Source organism: Ambystoma mexicanum, chromosome 9, assembly GCF_040938575.1.
Source record: "Ambystoma mexicanum isolate Mex_15411 chromosome 9, UKY_AmexF1_1, whole genome shotgun sequence".
Lineage (NCBI taxonomy): Eukaryota > Metazoa > Chordata > Amphibia > Caudata > Ambystomatidae > Ambystoma > Ambystoma mexicanum.
Genome location: NC_090931.1, coordinates 660,813,574 through 660,829,321, shown reverse-complemented (window position 1 = coordinate 660,829,321; position 15,748 = coordinate 660,813,574). Strand labels below are relative to the sequence as shown.

Here is a 15,748-nt window from a genome sequence, read left to right as displayed (position 1 = left end):
TACACAAAATGTGGCCTAATTTATTATGACCCTCCTATGCCAGTTCCTCAAACAATCAGATGCCTGCCACATGTTTATTTTATTTATAATGTCTTGGAATAGTACCAACAAAGCATGGTGTTTATTTCCCTTAATTGTATGTTTCTATCGGAGGAAGCCACCATGGGCCAAACTACTACTACTCTTTTTTGTTGTGCTGCTGGGAGGAGAATCCCCTCCATGTGGCTCCCGTGCATTCCTGATGATTGCTAGGGCTGTTGTAAAGCCACAAATCAGGCACATTTCCCGTTTGGCCTCTACAGCCCCAGTTTTGAAAGAGTTTGGGCCCATTAACTGGTGGAAAAAATGTCTTTGCACATATTGCAGCGATCGAAAGGAGGATTTGTTGAGCAGGAGCTAGAAAGAAGCTCCGGGGTATCCAGCATCAGCCAGTGAGCAGTAGATACCTATGGGAAACCAGGAGTTGGTAGATGGGTACATTTTTTTTTATTTTCTACTCTATTTAATTTGCTTGACAAAGTGAGCAGCACATGAGCTATCAGCATTTCACAAGAAAGTAATAGTGTGGCCTCGCAGGACCATGCAAACAAAACTTAAGAGCCTTACAACGGGTGAGGTCTGCATCAAAGGAGCAGTCGGACAATTTAAGTGAGGTTATGTTCAGAATCACCCCGCAATGAAATGACATGGTACAACGTCCTTTTCATCGCGGGACGTTTTTTCACTGCGTTTTTTACCGTGAATTCTTTATCGAGAAAAACCCATTGAATTCTTTGGAGATGGGGGGGTATAAAATTATATATATATATATATGGGATGTGGGTTTTTGGTAATATATATAAACTGAAAGGGAATGGGTGGTTGACGGGGGGGGGGGCCCCCCAAACATTTTTTTAAAACAATTAGATGGGATTTTTCGATAAGAAATTCGCTGTGAAAAAAACAGTGAAAAAACATCACGCTATGAAATGACATGAAACCGTTCAGGGGACGGGGGTCATCAATATCGTCCTCGTCTTTACTGGAAGAAGAAAGTAAACATTTTTTTTTAAATTTTTATTTTCATTTAGTTTATACAAACTTTTGAAAAACTTTCTTTAACACATGCACAACATTCCATCTCTCATCCTTAAGTATTCTTCTCTATAACACCTTATTTGTTCTACTTCTTAAGGATTGTTCTACAATCATTTCCTCTGACTTCGCCCCAACAATTATTCTTTCTTGTCGGTCTTTTCAGAGTGGTTGGTCTCATGACTTGTAATTGTATGGGACACTGTTTAGGCACCACTGGACTCGTTTTTAGACGATTCTGCAGTAACTCTAAAAATCACATTAATTCAATCAACAGTGACTTGCTTGCAGTCAAGTGTAGTTGTCTCCACCATTCCTCTTCAGACAGCGTCTGGTAATTTGTCATCACCTTTCCCATGCAACTATCACGTTGATCGTTTAGTTCAGTACAATTTAGAATGAGATGTTTTAAATTTTCATCTTCCTCCCCACAGAATCGGCATAGAGCATTTCCCCTTGGAATCGCACGCCTGTTCCTCAGAATTTCTTTTATTTCTAGAATATTTCAACAGAACATCAGATAGTATCTTCTGAGGTGCTTGCACGGAGACGGATCCAGAAGAAAGTAAATATGAACGAAAGGGGATCCAGATATTCCTAAATTTGCTTACTGCAGGCTGCAAGCTCGCCCAGTCTTTCTCAGTATCAGAAGCCCAGGTGACAACCTGAAGCCATTGGTTGAAAGTGGGAGTTCTAGGGCGCAGCCAGAGCAGCAGAATACAGCGGGCAGCAAGCAGCATGCACAATTCAGCCAGTTTCTTGAGATTGCGACCTATACGGGGAAACTCATGAAAGAGGCAGGCCCACGGGGATGGTGTAATAGTGCACTCACGTATTTGAGATATTGTTACACATACTTCTCTCCAGAAAGGGGAAAGATCTGGGCAGGACCAGAGCATATGTATGTAATCTGCATTGGCCGCACTGCACCTGGGGCAGTCAGAGGGATGATCTGCTGACATGCAGTGTAGCCTGACTGGGGTGTAGTGGTATCTGCAGAGTATTTTGAATTGGATTAATTTAAATCTAGAGTTGAAGGAGACTTCTTCAGTGCGGGCACACATAGACTCCCAACGTGGATCAGTCATTTCCCTCCATGTCTCCCTCACACGAATGGACCATTTTTCCCTGAAGGAGGCCGTATAGTCTGGAGACTCTCCCCCTGGAGGCACTACCCATCATGATCTCGGCTAGCAGGGAATTGAGGGGAATACAGGCCATCTGCTCTTGAGGGACCAGCAGAGCCCCGCATATTGAAGCCAACGGGAAGGCCGTCCACGTAAGGATTCGGGTAGGTCTGGCCATTCAGTGAAGGTCCCCAACGTGAACACATCCCATAAGGTGGCAAAGCCCTCAGTAACCCAGTGGCGAACCGTGGTGGTGTCTACACGTGGGGAATAGGGGGAGATAGTTCCACAAGGGAAAGTTACTGTGAAATGGGCGTGGGGTGCCTATCTTTTTCCAGAGTTTGTTCCATGCCATCCTTGTGCAACCGGTAGTGTCCACAGGGTCTAGCATGAGACATGGGGAAGGGAGAACCAAGGAGCGAATGTCCAGCTCGCCAGCCGCCAAACGCTTGACTTTGACGTGGGGGGGAATCTGTCGGAATCAAACCAGAATACCACAAACTAGGCTTGCGCAGTGATGCACTATCCCTCAATTTGGGGGCACCAAAACCACCCTCCACAGTTGGAGTAGCTAATGTTTCAAATTTTAGGCGAACAGCCTCGGAGTACCACAGGAAGGCGTTAACAGTCCGGGTCAGTGATTTAAAGAACTCCTGACCTGGCCAGAGTGGTATATTTTGGAATCTATACAGGATTTGTGGCAAGACGATCATTTTGAGGACGGCCACCCTTCCAGCTAGTGTGATCAGCAATTTAGCCCAATCAGCCATTTTTCCGGTAAGAGAGGTGAGGTAGTTCCCGAAATTGAGATCATAATGAGGGATCTGGTGACGAGTGACTACTACCCCAAGATAGGTGATTTCTGTCTGGGACCATGTGAACCCCGGAGATCTCCGTGGGGGGGGGAGGAATCGGTGGCATCAGTCAACAGGAACAATATGGATTTAGTACAATTAACCTTTATGCCTGATAGTTCACCAAAAAGGAGGATGTTGTCTAGTATAGGGGCAGATTAACATCAGGAGAGCGGATGTAAAGTAAGGCATCGTCCGCGTAGAGAGATATGATCTCAGGAGCCTCAGACAGTCTATGAGCATGCCGCTGCCGGATCTGGTCTGCCAGAGTTTCGATAGCCAATGCAAATATTAGCGGGGAGAAGGGACAACCCTGTCTGGTACCTCTCTATCTCAAATTGGGTGGAACACCTGTCTTCGGTACGGACCCTGGCCACAGGAGAGGCATATAACCGTTTCACCCAAGATATAAAGTGGGGGCCAAAATTGCTCTACTCCAGCACCAGCCATAGAAACCTCCAAGAGACCGAGTCAAATGCTTTTTGCATATCTAGAGTGGCTGTCACAGCCTGTGTATCAGGGTCACTTCAGGCAAGAATGTTAAACAGACTGCGTAGGTTAAGAGAGGTGGAGCACCCAGGAATAAACCCTGATTGGTCTGGGTGAAATACAAATGACATGTATGGTGCAAGCCGGAGGGCCAGTACTTTGGCAATTATGTTTACGTCGTAATTGATATGAGAGTGGTCGGTAGGAGTCGCAATTCGTTGCCGGTTTGATAGGTTTCAGTAGTACTGAGATGATCGCCTCTCTAAGAGAGGGGGGGAGTTTACTAACCTTGCAAGCCTCCACCCATACAGTGAGTAATCGGGGAACCAGGCGAGCCTTATAGCATTTGTAGAATTCAGTAGTGAGCCAGTCCATGCCAGGCGCCTTACCTGATGATAGCGAGTCTATTGCCTTAGATAACTCCTCCGCCAACACCGGCTGGTCCAGGGTTCCCCTGGACTCTGCGGACAGCATAGAGAGTGGCAGACTGTCTAGAATGGTTTCAATATCGGCTCTGGGGGCTGTGTCAGTATTAGTCTATAGTGTTTCATAGAAAGAGCTGAACTCGTCATTCATTTCTTGAGGCGAGAGAGCTAGGGTGCCGTCCGCTCTTTTGATAGCTGGGATATGGGGTGCCCCCCTTTCTTGACGGATTAGTCTGGCTAATAGAGGGCTGTGGTGTTCCCCCTCCCCATATCTACGAGCGACCCGGGGGTCGTCAAGGAATTTTTGCTCACGCTCGGCCTTGTCCCGGAAGGTATCCAAAGCAGTGCTTATCTCACCTAGTATAGTGGCAGATGGTGATGTGGCGTATTGAGTTTCAAGTCCAGCCAGGAGTGACTTGCTCTCCTTGATGGTCCTCCGAATCACTTTAAGAATGCCCGCCTCCTTGGCTAGCGCGATGCCCTTGATGTAGACCTTGAACGACTCTCAATGAGTGGTTCCATGTGATAATATTGCTGCAAAAATATCGGCATACAAAAATGTCGCCATATTTTTGCGGCGATATTACCCCATGGAACCTGCGGGGAACCCCCACAAACCCCATATACTTTAAAAGGGAGCGGGGGCACACCCCCGTAACCCACCCATCCATTTACCCCATAAATTATCCCCACCAAAAATATCGCCTATGGCCGTTCCCGACGATATTTTTGGTGGGGATAATATTACCTGATACCCAATGAGTGGATTGGGATTTCACAGACCCAGTGTTAACTCGGAAGAAGTTGTCGATACTAGCCCCGAGTTCAGACTCAAATACAGCATCTAGCAAGGCGTGTGGTTTCTCCATGTGTGTGTGTGTCCGTTTCCCTCGCCCAAATTCAATGAGACGGTGACCGGAGAGTGGTCCGAGAAGGTTCTGGGTAGGATGGTCATCTGTACAATAGATCTCATGGGGATGTTGGAGACTAGCCATCTGTCTATACGTGAGTGCGAGCCGTGTACCAAGGAGTACAAAGTGAAGACTCAGCAGTCAGCGTGCGTCAGCCTCCATGCATCTACCGCTCTAAGCTGTGATTGTACTTCAATAATGGTTTTGGCAGCTTTATAAGCTGGCGAGGCTTAGTACCAGATTGATCTAGGTCAATATCTACTATATGGTATTGAAGTCTACGCCCCAGAGTATAGGAATGAGGGCAGAACCTAGCTAGCAGAGAGGAGAGATGAGAAAAGAATTCAGGATCATCGACATTGGGGCCGTAAACGTTAAGTAGAACCACTTCCCTTCCCAGGAGTGAGCTGAATAATAATACATAGCGCCCCAAGGGATCAGCATGTGTTACCTTTATACACGTTTTAGAGACTTGTGGATTTGGGTAGAGTAGGTAGTATAATGATACTGGGGACCCCATGACCTAGCAAACCCCTCGCACCCCTTAGCCTGTGCATGGATTTCTTGTAAGAAAAGTATCTTTACTTTGTGATGGTCAACATATAGTTGTAATTTACGCATTTTGGTTGGGTTACCTACCCCCCTGATATTCCAGCTCATATAAACAATGAATTCATCCACCATCAAGGCGGTACGTTCGCAACTGTGTAGACATGCCTAGGTGGGAGCATGCTCGTAGTGTTCTCATCCAGATTAGAAGGGGTAGCATGCTGATATAGTTATTCTGAAAGTGGCAAAAGCCTTGAGTCCTCAGTCGCGCATCAAGCAGTTGTTCAACCATTTTACCATTTGAACATGAAACGAACTGCAACTGAAGCAACTCCTCTATGCTAGCCTGTGGACTGTGCGTGAGCCTGTGATGACCGTTACTTCAACATTGAGCGTAAGACAAACCTAGTGAGGTGCACAATTTAGAAGAAAGAAAGAAAGATAGTAGAGACCATGGATGGACTCAGAACTGGACTCTGGCATTCCCAACATGAATGATGCTAATGATAAGGGAGACAAACAGGCGTATGCAGTGCCGCTAACCAGAGTAAGTGAAGGGCGCTTCCAGTATGGAGGAAACCAGAAGGGAACACGGGTGATACAATCCGGCCGTCAGCCCGGGAAGTGATCATCAATACATTTGGAGGCCTCCTCTGGGATAGTGAAGAAGAAAACTCGGTCTGCATACTCAATTCTTAGTTTTGCAGGGTATAGCATGGAGTATTTGACCCCCAGCTCTCGTAGTTTACTCTTAACGGCTAGGAAGGTTTTGCATTCTTGGTGAATAGCCATTGAGAAGTCTGGGTACAAGTGGATCCTGGCGGAGCCGAGCATCAGTTCGCCCTTGGTAGCAAAGTATCCCTGTCATGGTAGTTTCTTACAATAATGGGACGTGGGGGAACGCCAGGCTTGGGCTTTGCGGCCTGGGATCGATGGGCCTGCTCAACTGCAAACTGAGGTGAGAGCTTTGGAGGAAGAAGGAGCAAGAAGTAGGCGCTCCACGTATTCCTCCATAGGGCCATCTATTTTGTCCTCTGGAATAACGATGATACGCAGGTTGTTCCGTCTGGACTGCGATTCTAGGTCCTCATTCTTCTTGCTGACCGTTTGGACCTGCCTGGACAGCGTGGCCACCTCAGCTTCGGGGGGGGGTTACAGTGTCATCCTCTGCCGTGCTGATCCTGGACTCCACCTCTGTCACTCTGGTGTCTGTCTTCTCCATCCGTGCCTTAATAGAGCTGATTGTCCCGCTCATGTCGTCAGGTTTCGAGTGAAGAGGGTGAACCGCTCCCGCATGTAGTCCCATCATTTTCTGATGTTCTGTGGGCTCAGAGGGTCCAGCCAGGGGGACTCAGACTCGGGTGGGGCTTTGTTTGATTTCAGGGCTTTTTTTGTGAACATGTTTATGGAGCTCTGTTTTTTGTTGGCCCCTTTAGTCATGACCGCACCAGGGCGACCGTAGGATTGCTGCAAGGCTCAGCAATTGGCAATAGAGTTCGGAGGGGGGAGTCCAAGACGTCCCCTCCTGTCACCAGTAGGCGGAGATGGGGCGCGGGGCGCAGAGTTTCAGAGCAACTGCGAAGGTGGCTCAGGCATGAAGTGTAGACGTAAAGATGTTGAATGATAGTTGTGTGTAACACAAAAACTTCGGGAGGCAGGTTTGTTAGGCAGTGTGTGTGTCCCCTGATACGTGGTGTCGACGCAGGGGGGGAACCAGGGCACAATCTGGCTAGGTCCTGTGGACTATTTGTGCATAGCTAGTACCTGGAGGGCGCCAGTGGTGTCTGCGCAGTGCATCGATCTAGCACTATGAGGACACTGAAGCAGGATCTTTATTGTGGATCAGCTCCGAGAAATCCCGTACGTGCTGGTGTAGTCACTTGGAGAGATGTCGACTGAGTAGGCTAGAATGGGTTGTGTTCTCCCACATAGGACCCGGCTTAACACGCGTGGGCGACCATCTGTGAGGAAGATACGGCAGTTGGGAAGGACCAAAGACAGGTAGAAGTGCACATATGAAGTCGGAGCGCTGTGCGGGGCCCCCAGCCACCAATGTGCGTTGTCGGTGCCCAAGGTAGGGTCAGTTGAGTTATAGCAGGGCAGGGGGGGGCCCTCTGGAGCAAAGCCGGGGTTAGGAGCAACAGGCTCCTCCGCCACTATCCGTCTCTGCTTACCGTGGCTGCAGCTCTGTATTTGTAGGTCCGGCAAGGTGAAGCGGAGGTCCAGTCACCACGCTCTGATTGCACCGGTTGTCTCCTGTCTGCATGCCCGCTATCCCTTGTGGGGTCGCTGGGGCCCCCTGCCACCTGGATGGCTCCGTGGGTCGAGCTGGGCCGGGCCATGGTGTCCCATATGCGGGCGGCGGGAGGACTATTATCGTAGGCTAGGCAAGTGGGGGAGGCCTAGCGGTCGACGCAGCAGTCAAATCAAGGGCACATGAGACCCGCAGCTGCGCCGAACAGGTCGCAGCAGGGGACATGTAGGCAGTCCCCCGCTCCACGGATCAGCGGTCCGGAGAGTGAGGTCTGAGCTGCCAGGGGTGCCGCAGAGGAGGTCCTGCAGTCCGGACCACAGAGAAGAGCCTCCTCCCACCCAACAAGGCTGCAGTAGCGGCATCTCTCCAGTCGGCAGGAGCCTATGCCAGGTGGAAGTGTGCCGCGGGTCGCGGCACAGGGTGCAGTCGGCAGCCAGATCAAGGCGAATATCTCAGTTTCTGCTCCAATGCGAGAGACGGCGGTTTGGCAGCTTTAGCACAACGCTGTCAGGCACCAGTTCCGTTATTTAACTGTGCTTAACGCGGCACTATTGAGGATTTGTCGGACATCAGGATGTTGCTCAAGTCGGAGCAGCCCGTGCAGGCGGCCATGTCTCGTTTGTGCAACTGCACCCCAACATCTTCTCCCCCGACCCCTCCCACGATTTTGTAAATTTTACTTCCACATGGGAGGCAAACTATAACCTTACATCCATTATATATAGTTTGTCATAGGGGTATTTTTCTAAGGAACCAGTTGGGCTGGGGAAGCAAAAGTAGTTCCTGGTGGCTGTTGGTGTCAAGCTACCCAGAGTCTTCTAGGCTACAAACAGGAGCTCCGAGCTCCTGACAATTTTGAACCCTGTATTTGTGTGCAGGGCTGTATCACATTAAGAACGATTCTTTGGAGAAAAATGTATATAGTTAAAGCTCACATCTCACACAGTTGTTAGGATAAATGCAGGAAGGGGGCCAACAGCAACGTTTAACTATCTAACCCTGCTAGCAGAACATTCTGTCCCTACAACGGGGTGCCTATCCCCTAGGCAGCGTATGGTGCAGCCCTTATCTAATATGGATAGTGTGGGAGAATAGCTGTCCCTCCACTAGCCAAATGTATGGGTGCTCCAACCTGCATTGGTACTTGCTTAGAGAAAATTAATAACTGTATCTAAAAACGAGCAACCAAAATGCAAAGCAAACGCACAACTCCTATGTCTCCTGGTGTGACAGAGCTGGGTATTAGATCACTGTCAATCACAGCTCAAATAGCTTGGATGAGTGTTTATATGACCGTGAGATTTTCTGTCCGCGTTTTATTCACCCATAGGCTATTTAATCAAATCTCGTGTGGAGTGGTGAGTTTTGTGAACATCTAAAAACGGGGCATCAAGTGTGGTATTTAGATGCCTACTTAATCAAGAGCACTGTAAAAAGCTCACAAATTGTGAATAAAAAGTAAGTGATATATTTCTTCTGGGATACAACCCCTTGTTATTGGGGATATCTGAAAGTGGTCATGGGTTCACCCATGACCAGTGAGGTCGACTGGTTTCGATGGAATAGAACGGTTCCAACCATCTTCAGGACCGTCTCATTAATTTAGCTGTAAATCTATCTTCCAGCCATGCCTGGGTGTAGGGGCACAGGGTGGAGTGGCTGCTCCATCTCCTACAAGAAAGCCATAAGACATCAGACAGATGCAATGTTGTGTGCAGGGCCTCAGGAAAGGCATGGGGTACTCTTAAGGACCTGTTTATGCTTTTATTCAAATACTGTTCTCATAATCTGTTTTTTGTATGTAAATGGAGGTCTGGGGGTGATTGTCCGTCTCCATATACCATCGCAGTTAGGTCAGCCCTCCCTAATTGTGCAACTTTGTCTGGTGCATACTTGGGGCCCTCTTTTAAGCCAACGTGTGTATTCCATCCATCATTTACTTAGTGATAACTATTGCTCGGGAATAGAATATATATGTAGAACTCTGAAAGTGTGTTAATCGTCATCATCACTTTTCATATATTCCAGGAATAACTAGAGAGCGAGTCTTTATCATGTCTGTTTTAGTTTGCTATCAGTGGACATAGGTTCTCATTTAATAAACATCAAAGGTGCTGGTTGTGTGCACCCCCAGGCATTTGATACTGTCCACTCATTAGGAAATTGGCAATTGTTGCAGGCCCTACTTATTCTATGCAGAGTTCACCAAGTCCATGATTTCGAACTTGGTAGGTGGATCTTGAATACAGATACGTTATGGCAGATTTGCAAAATACAAATATAGGGTCTGTATCAAAGTGACAGGGCTCGTTAATGAAGCGCAAATTGTCTTCATGCACGTTTTTATTCAAACCTCCCAGCTCTATCTATCTTAATCTTCTTGATGGAAGTTTCTTTCTCATGTGTGTGGCTAAAGTCTTCATAGCTAGAATAACAAGAGTGACAGAGGGCAGGCCATCTTGTTGTGTCCCCCTACCTATCCACAACCTCACGAGAGATATTGGTTCAAATACAGCTTTAACCACAACCTTCCCTACAAATATCTACCTGGTTGTATTTTTTGTTTTTTTTCCCGTCCAACTCTAATAGTAATCCAGATTTATTTTGCCTCCTTTCATCTTAAGAAAGCTGTACCACCACCTGATGATATCGCTGGTCTTCCTCCTGGCCACGAAGGCTGCCTGGTCAGAATCAACCAGCAGCAGACCCAAGGTTTGCTGATTTGAGGCCAGGATCCCATTGCAATTCTTTGCGTCAGTGTAAAATATTTCTCTAGGCCTGTATTATGTATGATTTTCTTGATTTTTTCAATGGTTTAAGAATTTGCGATGATGACTTCCATGATTGATTGTATAGTCCTTCCCGCTTGTAGTAAAGAATTAAATAGATCTGCAATAGTCTGCATGAAATTGCCTCACAAAAGGATGCAGGCAAATCAATCTAGTCATGATGCCTTGATTAATTACAGGTTATGTATTATTCATATGAAGACTGTGGTCCTAATCGGTCCTTGCAAAACACCCCGAAGTTCATCACTGATCTTGGGCAGGTCAAGTCCTCTCAAGTAATCTTATTAGGCCCGCTCCCTTTCTGGTTCTACTGTATAAATAGTCTGAAGTGTGCCTATGTCCAGCTTACCATTTATATTTTGTCTTCTGAAGCCCTTCTGTGACTGCAGTGTGTAAACATGTGCCTGTGCTTGCATAGCTTTTCATTTGCATGCTATATTGCAACACCACTTGTTTCCATGCCCATAGTTATCACTGTGCGAAAATTCCCCTCTGCAGCTAGATAATGGATTGAGCTACCCCTTGTGAGTGGGCCCTACTGCACGTGTTTGCCTGGTGAGGTGAGTGCCCCTCCACCCTCACCCCCCCTCCATTTTCATTTTTTCCTCTTCTTTTTGCTTGTTTCCCCCTGCCCACTGCCCTTAGCTGCAACCGTCCGAGATCCCTCCCCTGTCCTCTTTCCGCCTCCCTGGTCCGTGATTGGGGATTTCTTTTGGGAAGCCAAACTTCCCCACAACCAAGACAGTCTTTCCATCTGCAGGCCTGTGTTAGCGGGTCCTGCTGAACCATCTTGGCCTGGTGAGATGAGTGCACCTTCACCCGCACCCGCTCCTCCATTTTCATTTTTTGTCTCCTTTTTGCTTGTTGCCCCTGCCCGCTCCCCATCTGTTAGGAAAGATTTCATGATTATAGGTAATTTTCCTTCCATGTGGCAACCCCCAAACTTTTTGATGTTGTTCTACACCCTGATCTAGACTTTGCCAGAGAAGCACGGCCTCCCGCCGCACTCCTCTGGGCTTTCGCTCCATTCTTACGGGGAAACTGACATGCCCTTAAGACAGTCAGTACCGGGAAACGTTGTTTTCCGTAATTCTTTTATCATGTTGCAGCTTTCGCGCAACATGACACAAGAGGGCACTGTAAGCTAAATTACTGCTCTCTTGGGTCTCTAGTCACTCTACAGGCCCTAGAAACTCTCATTGGATTGTTAATGAACGGTGCAAGTGAATCACGGACGGGACTGGTGGCAGCGATCATTTCTTTGTGCTTTGAGCTCCTTTTGGCTGTTTAAGCACGTTTCTCGCGCTTAGCCCAAAATGGTGGCCTGGCTTCCAAAATGGCCAGACCACGAGGTTCTTTGTCCTGCCCGCTGACCGTCTTGCCCCCTTCACCTTCCCCAGGTCGAGCCGACCCGGGGCCTTCCTTATTTGGGCATGTACTTTCCCGCGAAACACAGATGCTTTCCCGGGCTTCTACCGGCCTGGTGTGAGCCTCCAGGATGTGGGCTGGGATGTCTGGTCCCAATACACATCCTGGGTGCCAGAGAGTCTAGTGTGTCTTGAATGCCTTGGACCACCGTGGTCCGTGAGAGGTCCACTTATGGTGTGAGTGTTTTGTGAGCAGATCTCCCATTGGGTCCTCTCCATTTTGGCGCGAAGGGAACTCTGGATAAGAGGAGGCTGCAAACACCATTACTAGGTCGATCTCCTGAGTTTTCACGAACAAAGGATACAGGAGCCAAGTATCCTGCAACTAAGAGGCTGAACCGAGGAATCGCTGGTGACCCGCTGAAGGACTGCTCCTCTGCACTGCTGTTGCCCTGTGAGACCATTCTGCCTCTGATCGAACGAGAAGGCCTGTACTGATACTTCGACCCTTTGGAATAGTGGGAACAACTATTCTCGCCATCTTCATCATCTGCTGCACGTAAGCCTTCGGAAGCGTCCCTTGGCCATCCAGTGGACTGACCAGCCTACCCAGGAGTCTTGCTCTGTCACCGCCGTCAGGTTGCTGCTGTAGTCCTTGACACTCTCGCACGATTCGTACACTTGGCATTCCCAGGTCTGAAGTGAGAAGTGTACATTGGGCTGAAATACGCATGGCCGCTGCGTTGCCCTGCTGTGGTAACAATCTGTGCGGGTTCGCTGCGTTTGGGACATCCTCAACTCTAACTTCTACACGACGCTGAGACGTCCCCTGCTCGTATCTGAACCTGCCAGCACTGAAACTGACGCGGAGAAGCCTGGGTCTGCCTGCATCGGGGACCGGTGAGTAGCAACGCTAGAAACCGGTCGCCCTCCTGCAGTAGCTTGTAGCTTTTCCTTGCTGTGTTAAACAGCACGCCTTTTTCGCACTCGCGCTCTGCTTCTGCCCACAAGTGGAGGCTGCGCTTGACTAGCGGAGATCTGTTCGTCCTCCTTTGTTCACCGCTCTGAACTGCCCGATTTCCTTGAAGAGACTCCCCTTGGCCCGTTGGCACCAGCGTCTGCAGGTACCTTTGAGCACAAGGCTCCACTTTTCGTAGGGCTCGGACTTCCTTCTAGTTAGGAGCCTTTGAAGGCGAACTGGGTCTAACGATTACTTGCACTGCCTGTTTTCCTCCCCATCTAGGTGGTCTGCATATTTCGTGCTTCTAACTCTTTAGACCCTTCGGTAATTGTATATATATTGTATTTGATTGTGATGTGTTGTTTTACGTGAGTTTTACCGTGATTCTTTACTATGGTCAATGTTATAGAGGCCTTGCAATAAATGTGTCTATATTTTTTAATATAACACCTGTCTGGAGTAAATTGTAAGTGTCCTTGCTTTGTGTGCTCATTGCGGGCTTTCAGTCACCCTCACCCCTCTTGAGACCTAGTCTTGACCGCCGCCATCGCTACCCTGATTGGTCTGGCTTGTCCAGAGGTTACCCTGTTCCAAGAAACTAGGCTGGCCTTCTGATCCATCTTAACACAATTTTAGCAAAGGAACCCAGGGCAGCCTTGCCCGTGCAGCCGGCTAAGGGCCAGTGCAAAGGGCATTTGCCCTCTGTGCAGCTCCCATCGCTGTTTGCCCTTGCTCACCAATGGATGCCAGACAGACCACCCTGCAGCTACAACTCGGGTAAGGGGGTATGGGCGGTGAGCACAGCCATTACTGTGCTCCAGTAAAGCTCTGCCACATTTACATTACTACCATTTGTTGGGGAGATTTATCATTTGTATGCTTCCTCCCCTCTCCTAGTGAGACCCCCAGCACTTTTTGTTGGACTTCTGGACCTTTTTCTTTATATCCTAAATGAGCGGAGCCTTTTTCCACTCATCCATTCTTATGTGCTCTGTCTTTTGGAACTCTGTTCTCTGTGTTTTACCTTTTACATTTCATTCATTTCATTTAAAAAAGCATTATTCGGTATAGACCTTTAGCAAAAATGTATACAACATAATAAATTGAGATAGAGTTGTATACATTTCTAATACAATCCATTTAAAAAAGACCAGTGTCATTAAAATAGCTCGTACATATAAAAAGACACACTGTATTCCAATAAAAATTAAATCTTTCGAGGAGAGCAAATGCTTGCAGCCTCTATATCCTAAATAGTGAAATAAAATAATCCGATCTTTTAATCAAATTCATAAAGAGTTGCTTACATAAAAATAAAACATCACGTTTGGCCTTCGAGTGGGCAACTGGCCATAAAAAGTTTAGTAATTCTTATTGCTACAGGGTCCGTTGCACTCCCTTTCTGCATTCTTCTGCCTTTGCAACCAGGCGCTATGGGTATATCTTGCTGTGGCAAAAACAACCTTCCATTTTACTGAATATATCAAGTACAGCATGGCTTCGTGAGTGTGTTGGATCTGTTCAGTGTTCAATAACCGTTTCAAATACGTGCATCTCAGTTTCATAGCGATAGGACAGATTAGCATGTAATGCAGTTGTTTCATTTACGGCTCTGCACATAGGGCATAAACCAGACCTCGAGGGAGACCATGATCGAGTTTACCACGCTGTCTGAAGAATCTCGAACCTCAGTCTGACATATAGCGATCTTTCGTATGCAGGGTGGATTTCATCCACGTGTGTTGGCCAGCTGTAGCTCTTGCCCCCCTCCCGATACAGTTCCAACTCCGGGGAACTCAAGAGTCCTACCCAATACAACACTGGTTTTAGAGCAATTTGATCGGCTATGGGGAAAATACCAAGGTATAAAAGTACTGATGAGATTGGGTAATTTTTGGCTAACAGAAGCATTTTTTTCATAAACTTGTTTTCCTGTATAGATAGAGATGGTGCATTAGCGTAACACCAGATCTCTGAGCCATAAAGAGATGCTGGCAGAGCTTGTTTTCCATAGAGATCCAGAGCCGGGGAAATTGCTCTTCTACCATGGCGGGAGAAGAAAGATTGAATTCCCCCCTGCTATACTTTCCTAGACTAATCTCGGCATTGAGCAATTGCTCTGTCCATCCACCTGATTTATGGAACCTGGTTCCTAGATAGTCAACATGTTTGACTTTTTCCAACCTAGTGCCATCGATTTCTATTCTCAAGGGATCACTCCTAGCAAAATGTGGTTTTAAAACCATCACTTTAGTTTTATTTATATTCAGTTAGTATGGAGTCTACTGTCATCCATATCTCTTTTAAGGCATCTGTGTCTACTTTTACAGCCCACGGCCCCTTATGGCCCCTTAGGGCCAGTGTTGCTGGGAACACTTTGGGTTCTCCTTTGAGATTCTTTCTTTATCCTTACTTACTACTGCTCTTAAGGATAGAGGGATCTTTGTATCCCTCTTAAAACATTATACTCTGAGAGATTGGCACACACCACCTTATGTGGAGTACCAAGTGGATAGCTAGTATCCCCCTTCCCTCTGCTCCTGTGACTTTTTTGCCACATAGACAACCCTCTAGTTATGGCTGGTGGCAGTGGACATGTTATACCAACTATTGTGCTATTTATTTTACTACAGACTGTACTCATGTCTTGGCTGTGCACAATACGGTCACCTATGTACCAACATGGTGCCTTCTTTCTTTTATACAATTTCTAGCTTGGTTGTTATTTGTTAGCCCTTCTACCATTCTGGGAGGGGAAGGTCTGTGTGTGTTTTCTGCCTTTGGCAGGAACCCCGGGGTGTCCTAGCTATGCTTCTGTGTGTCTGGGCAGTCAGGAAGTGGGGAGGAGGTCTTCACTTCCCCGACCTCTGTCTGCCTGAGTGCCTAAATGGAACCAGCTCCCACTAGGGGTCTGGCTGTCCTGATTGGACTGTCATCCGGCCCTTTCT

General features: G+C 47.5%; 1 protein-coding gene across 2 annotated transcripts in view; it reads left to right on the top strand.

The window, feature by feature from the left end:
• ORC2 (origin recognition complex subunit 2) overlaps positions 1-15,748 on the top strand; it is a 369,154-nt gene that overhangs the window by 70,657 nt on the left and 282,749 nt on the right. The window lies entirely within an intron of this gene.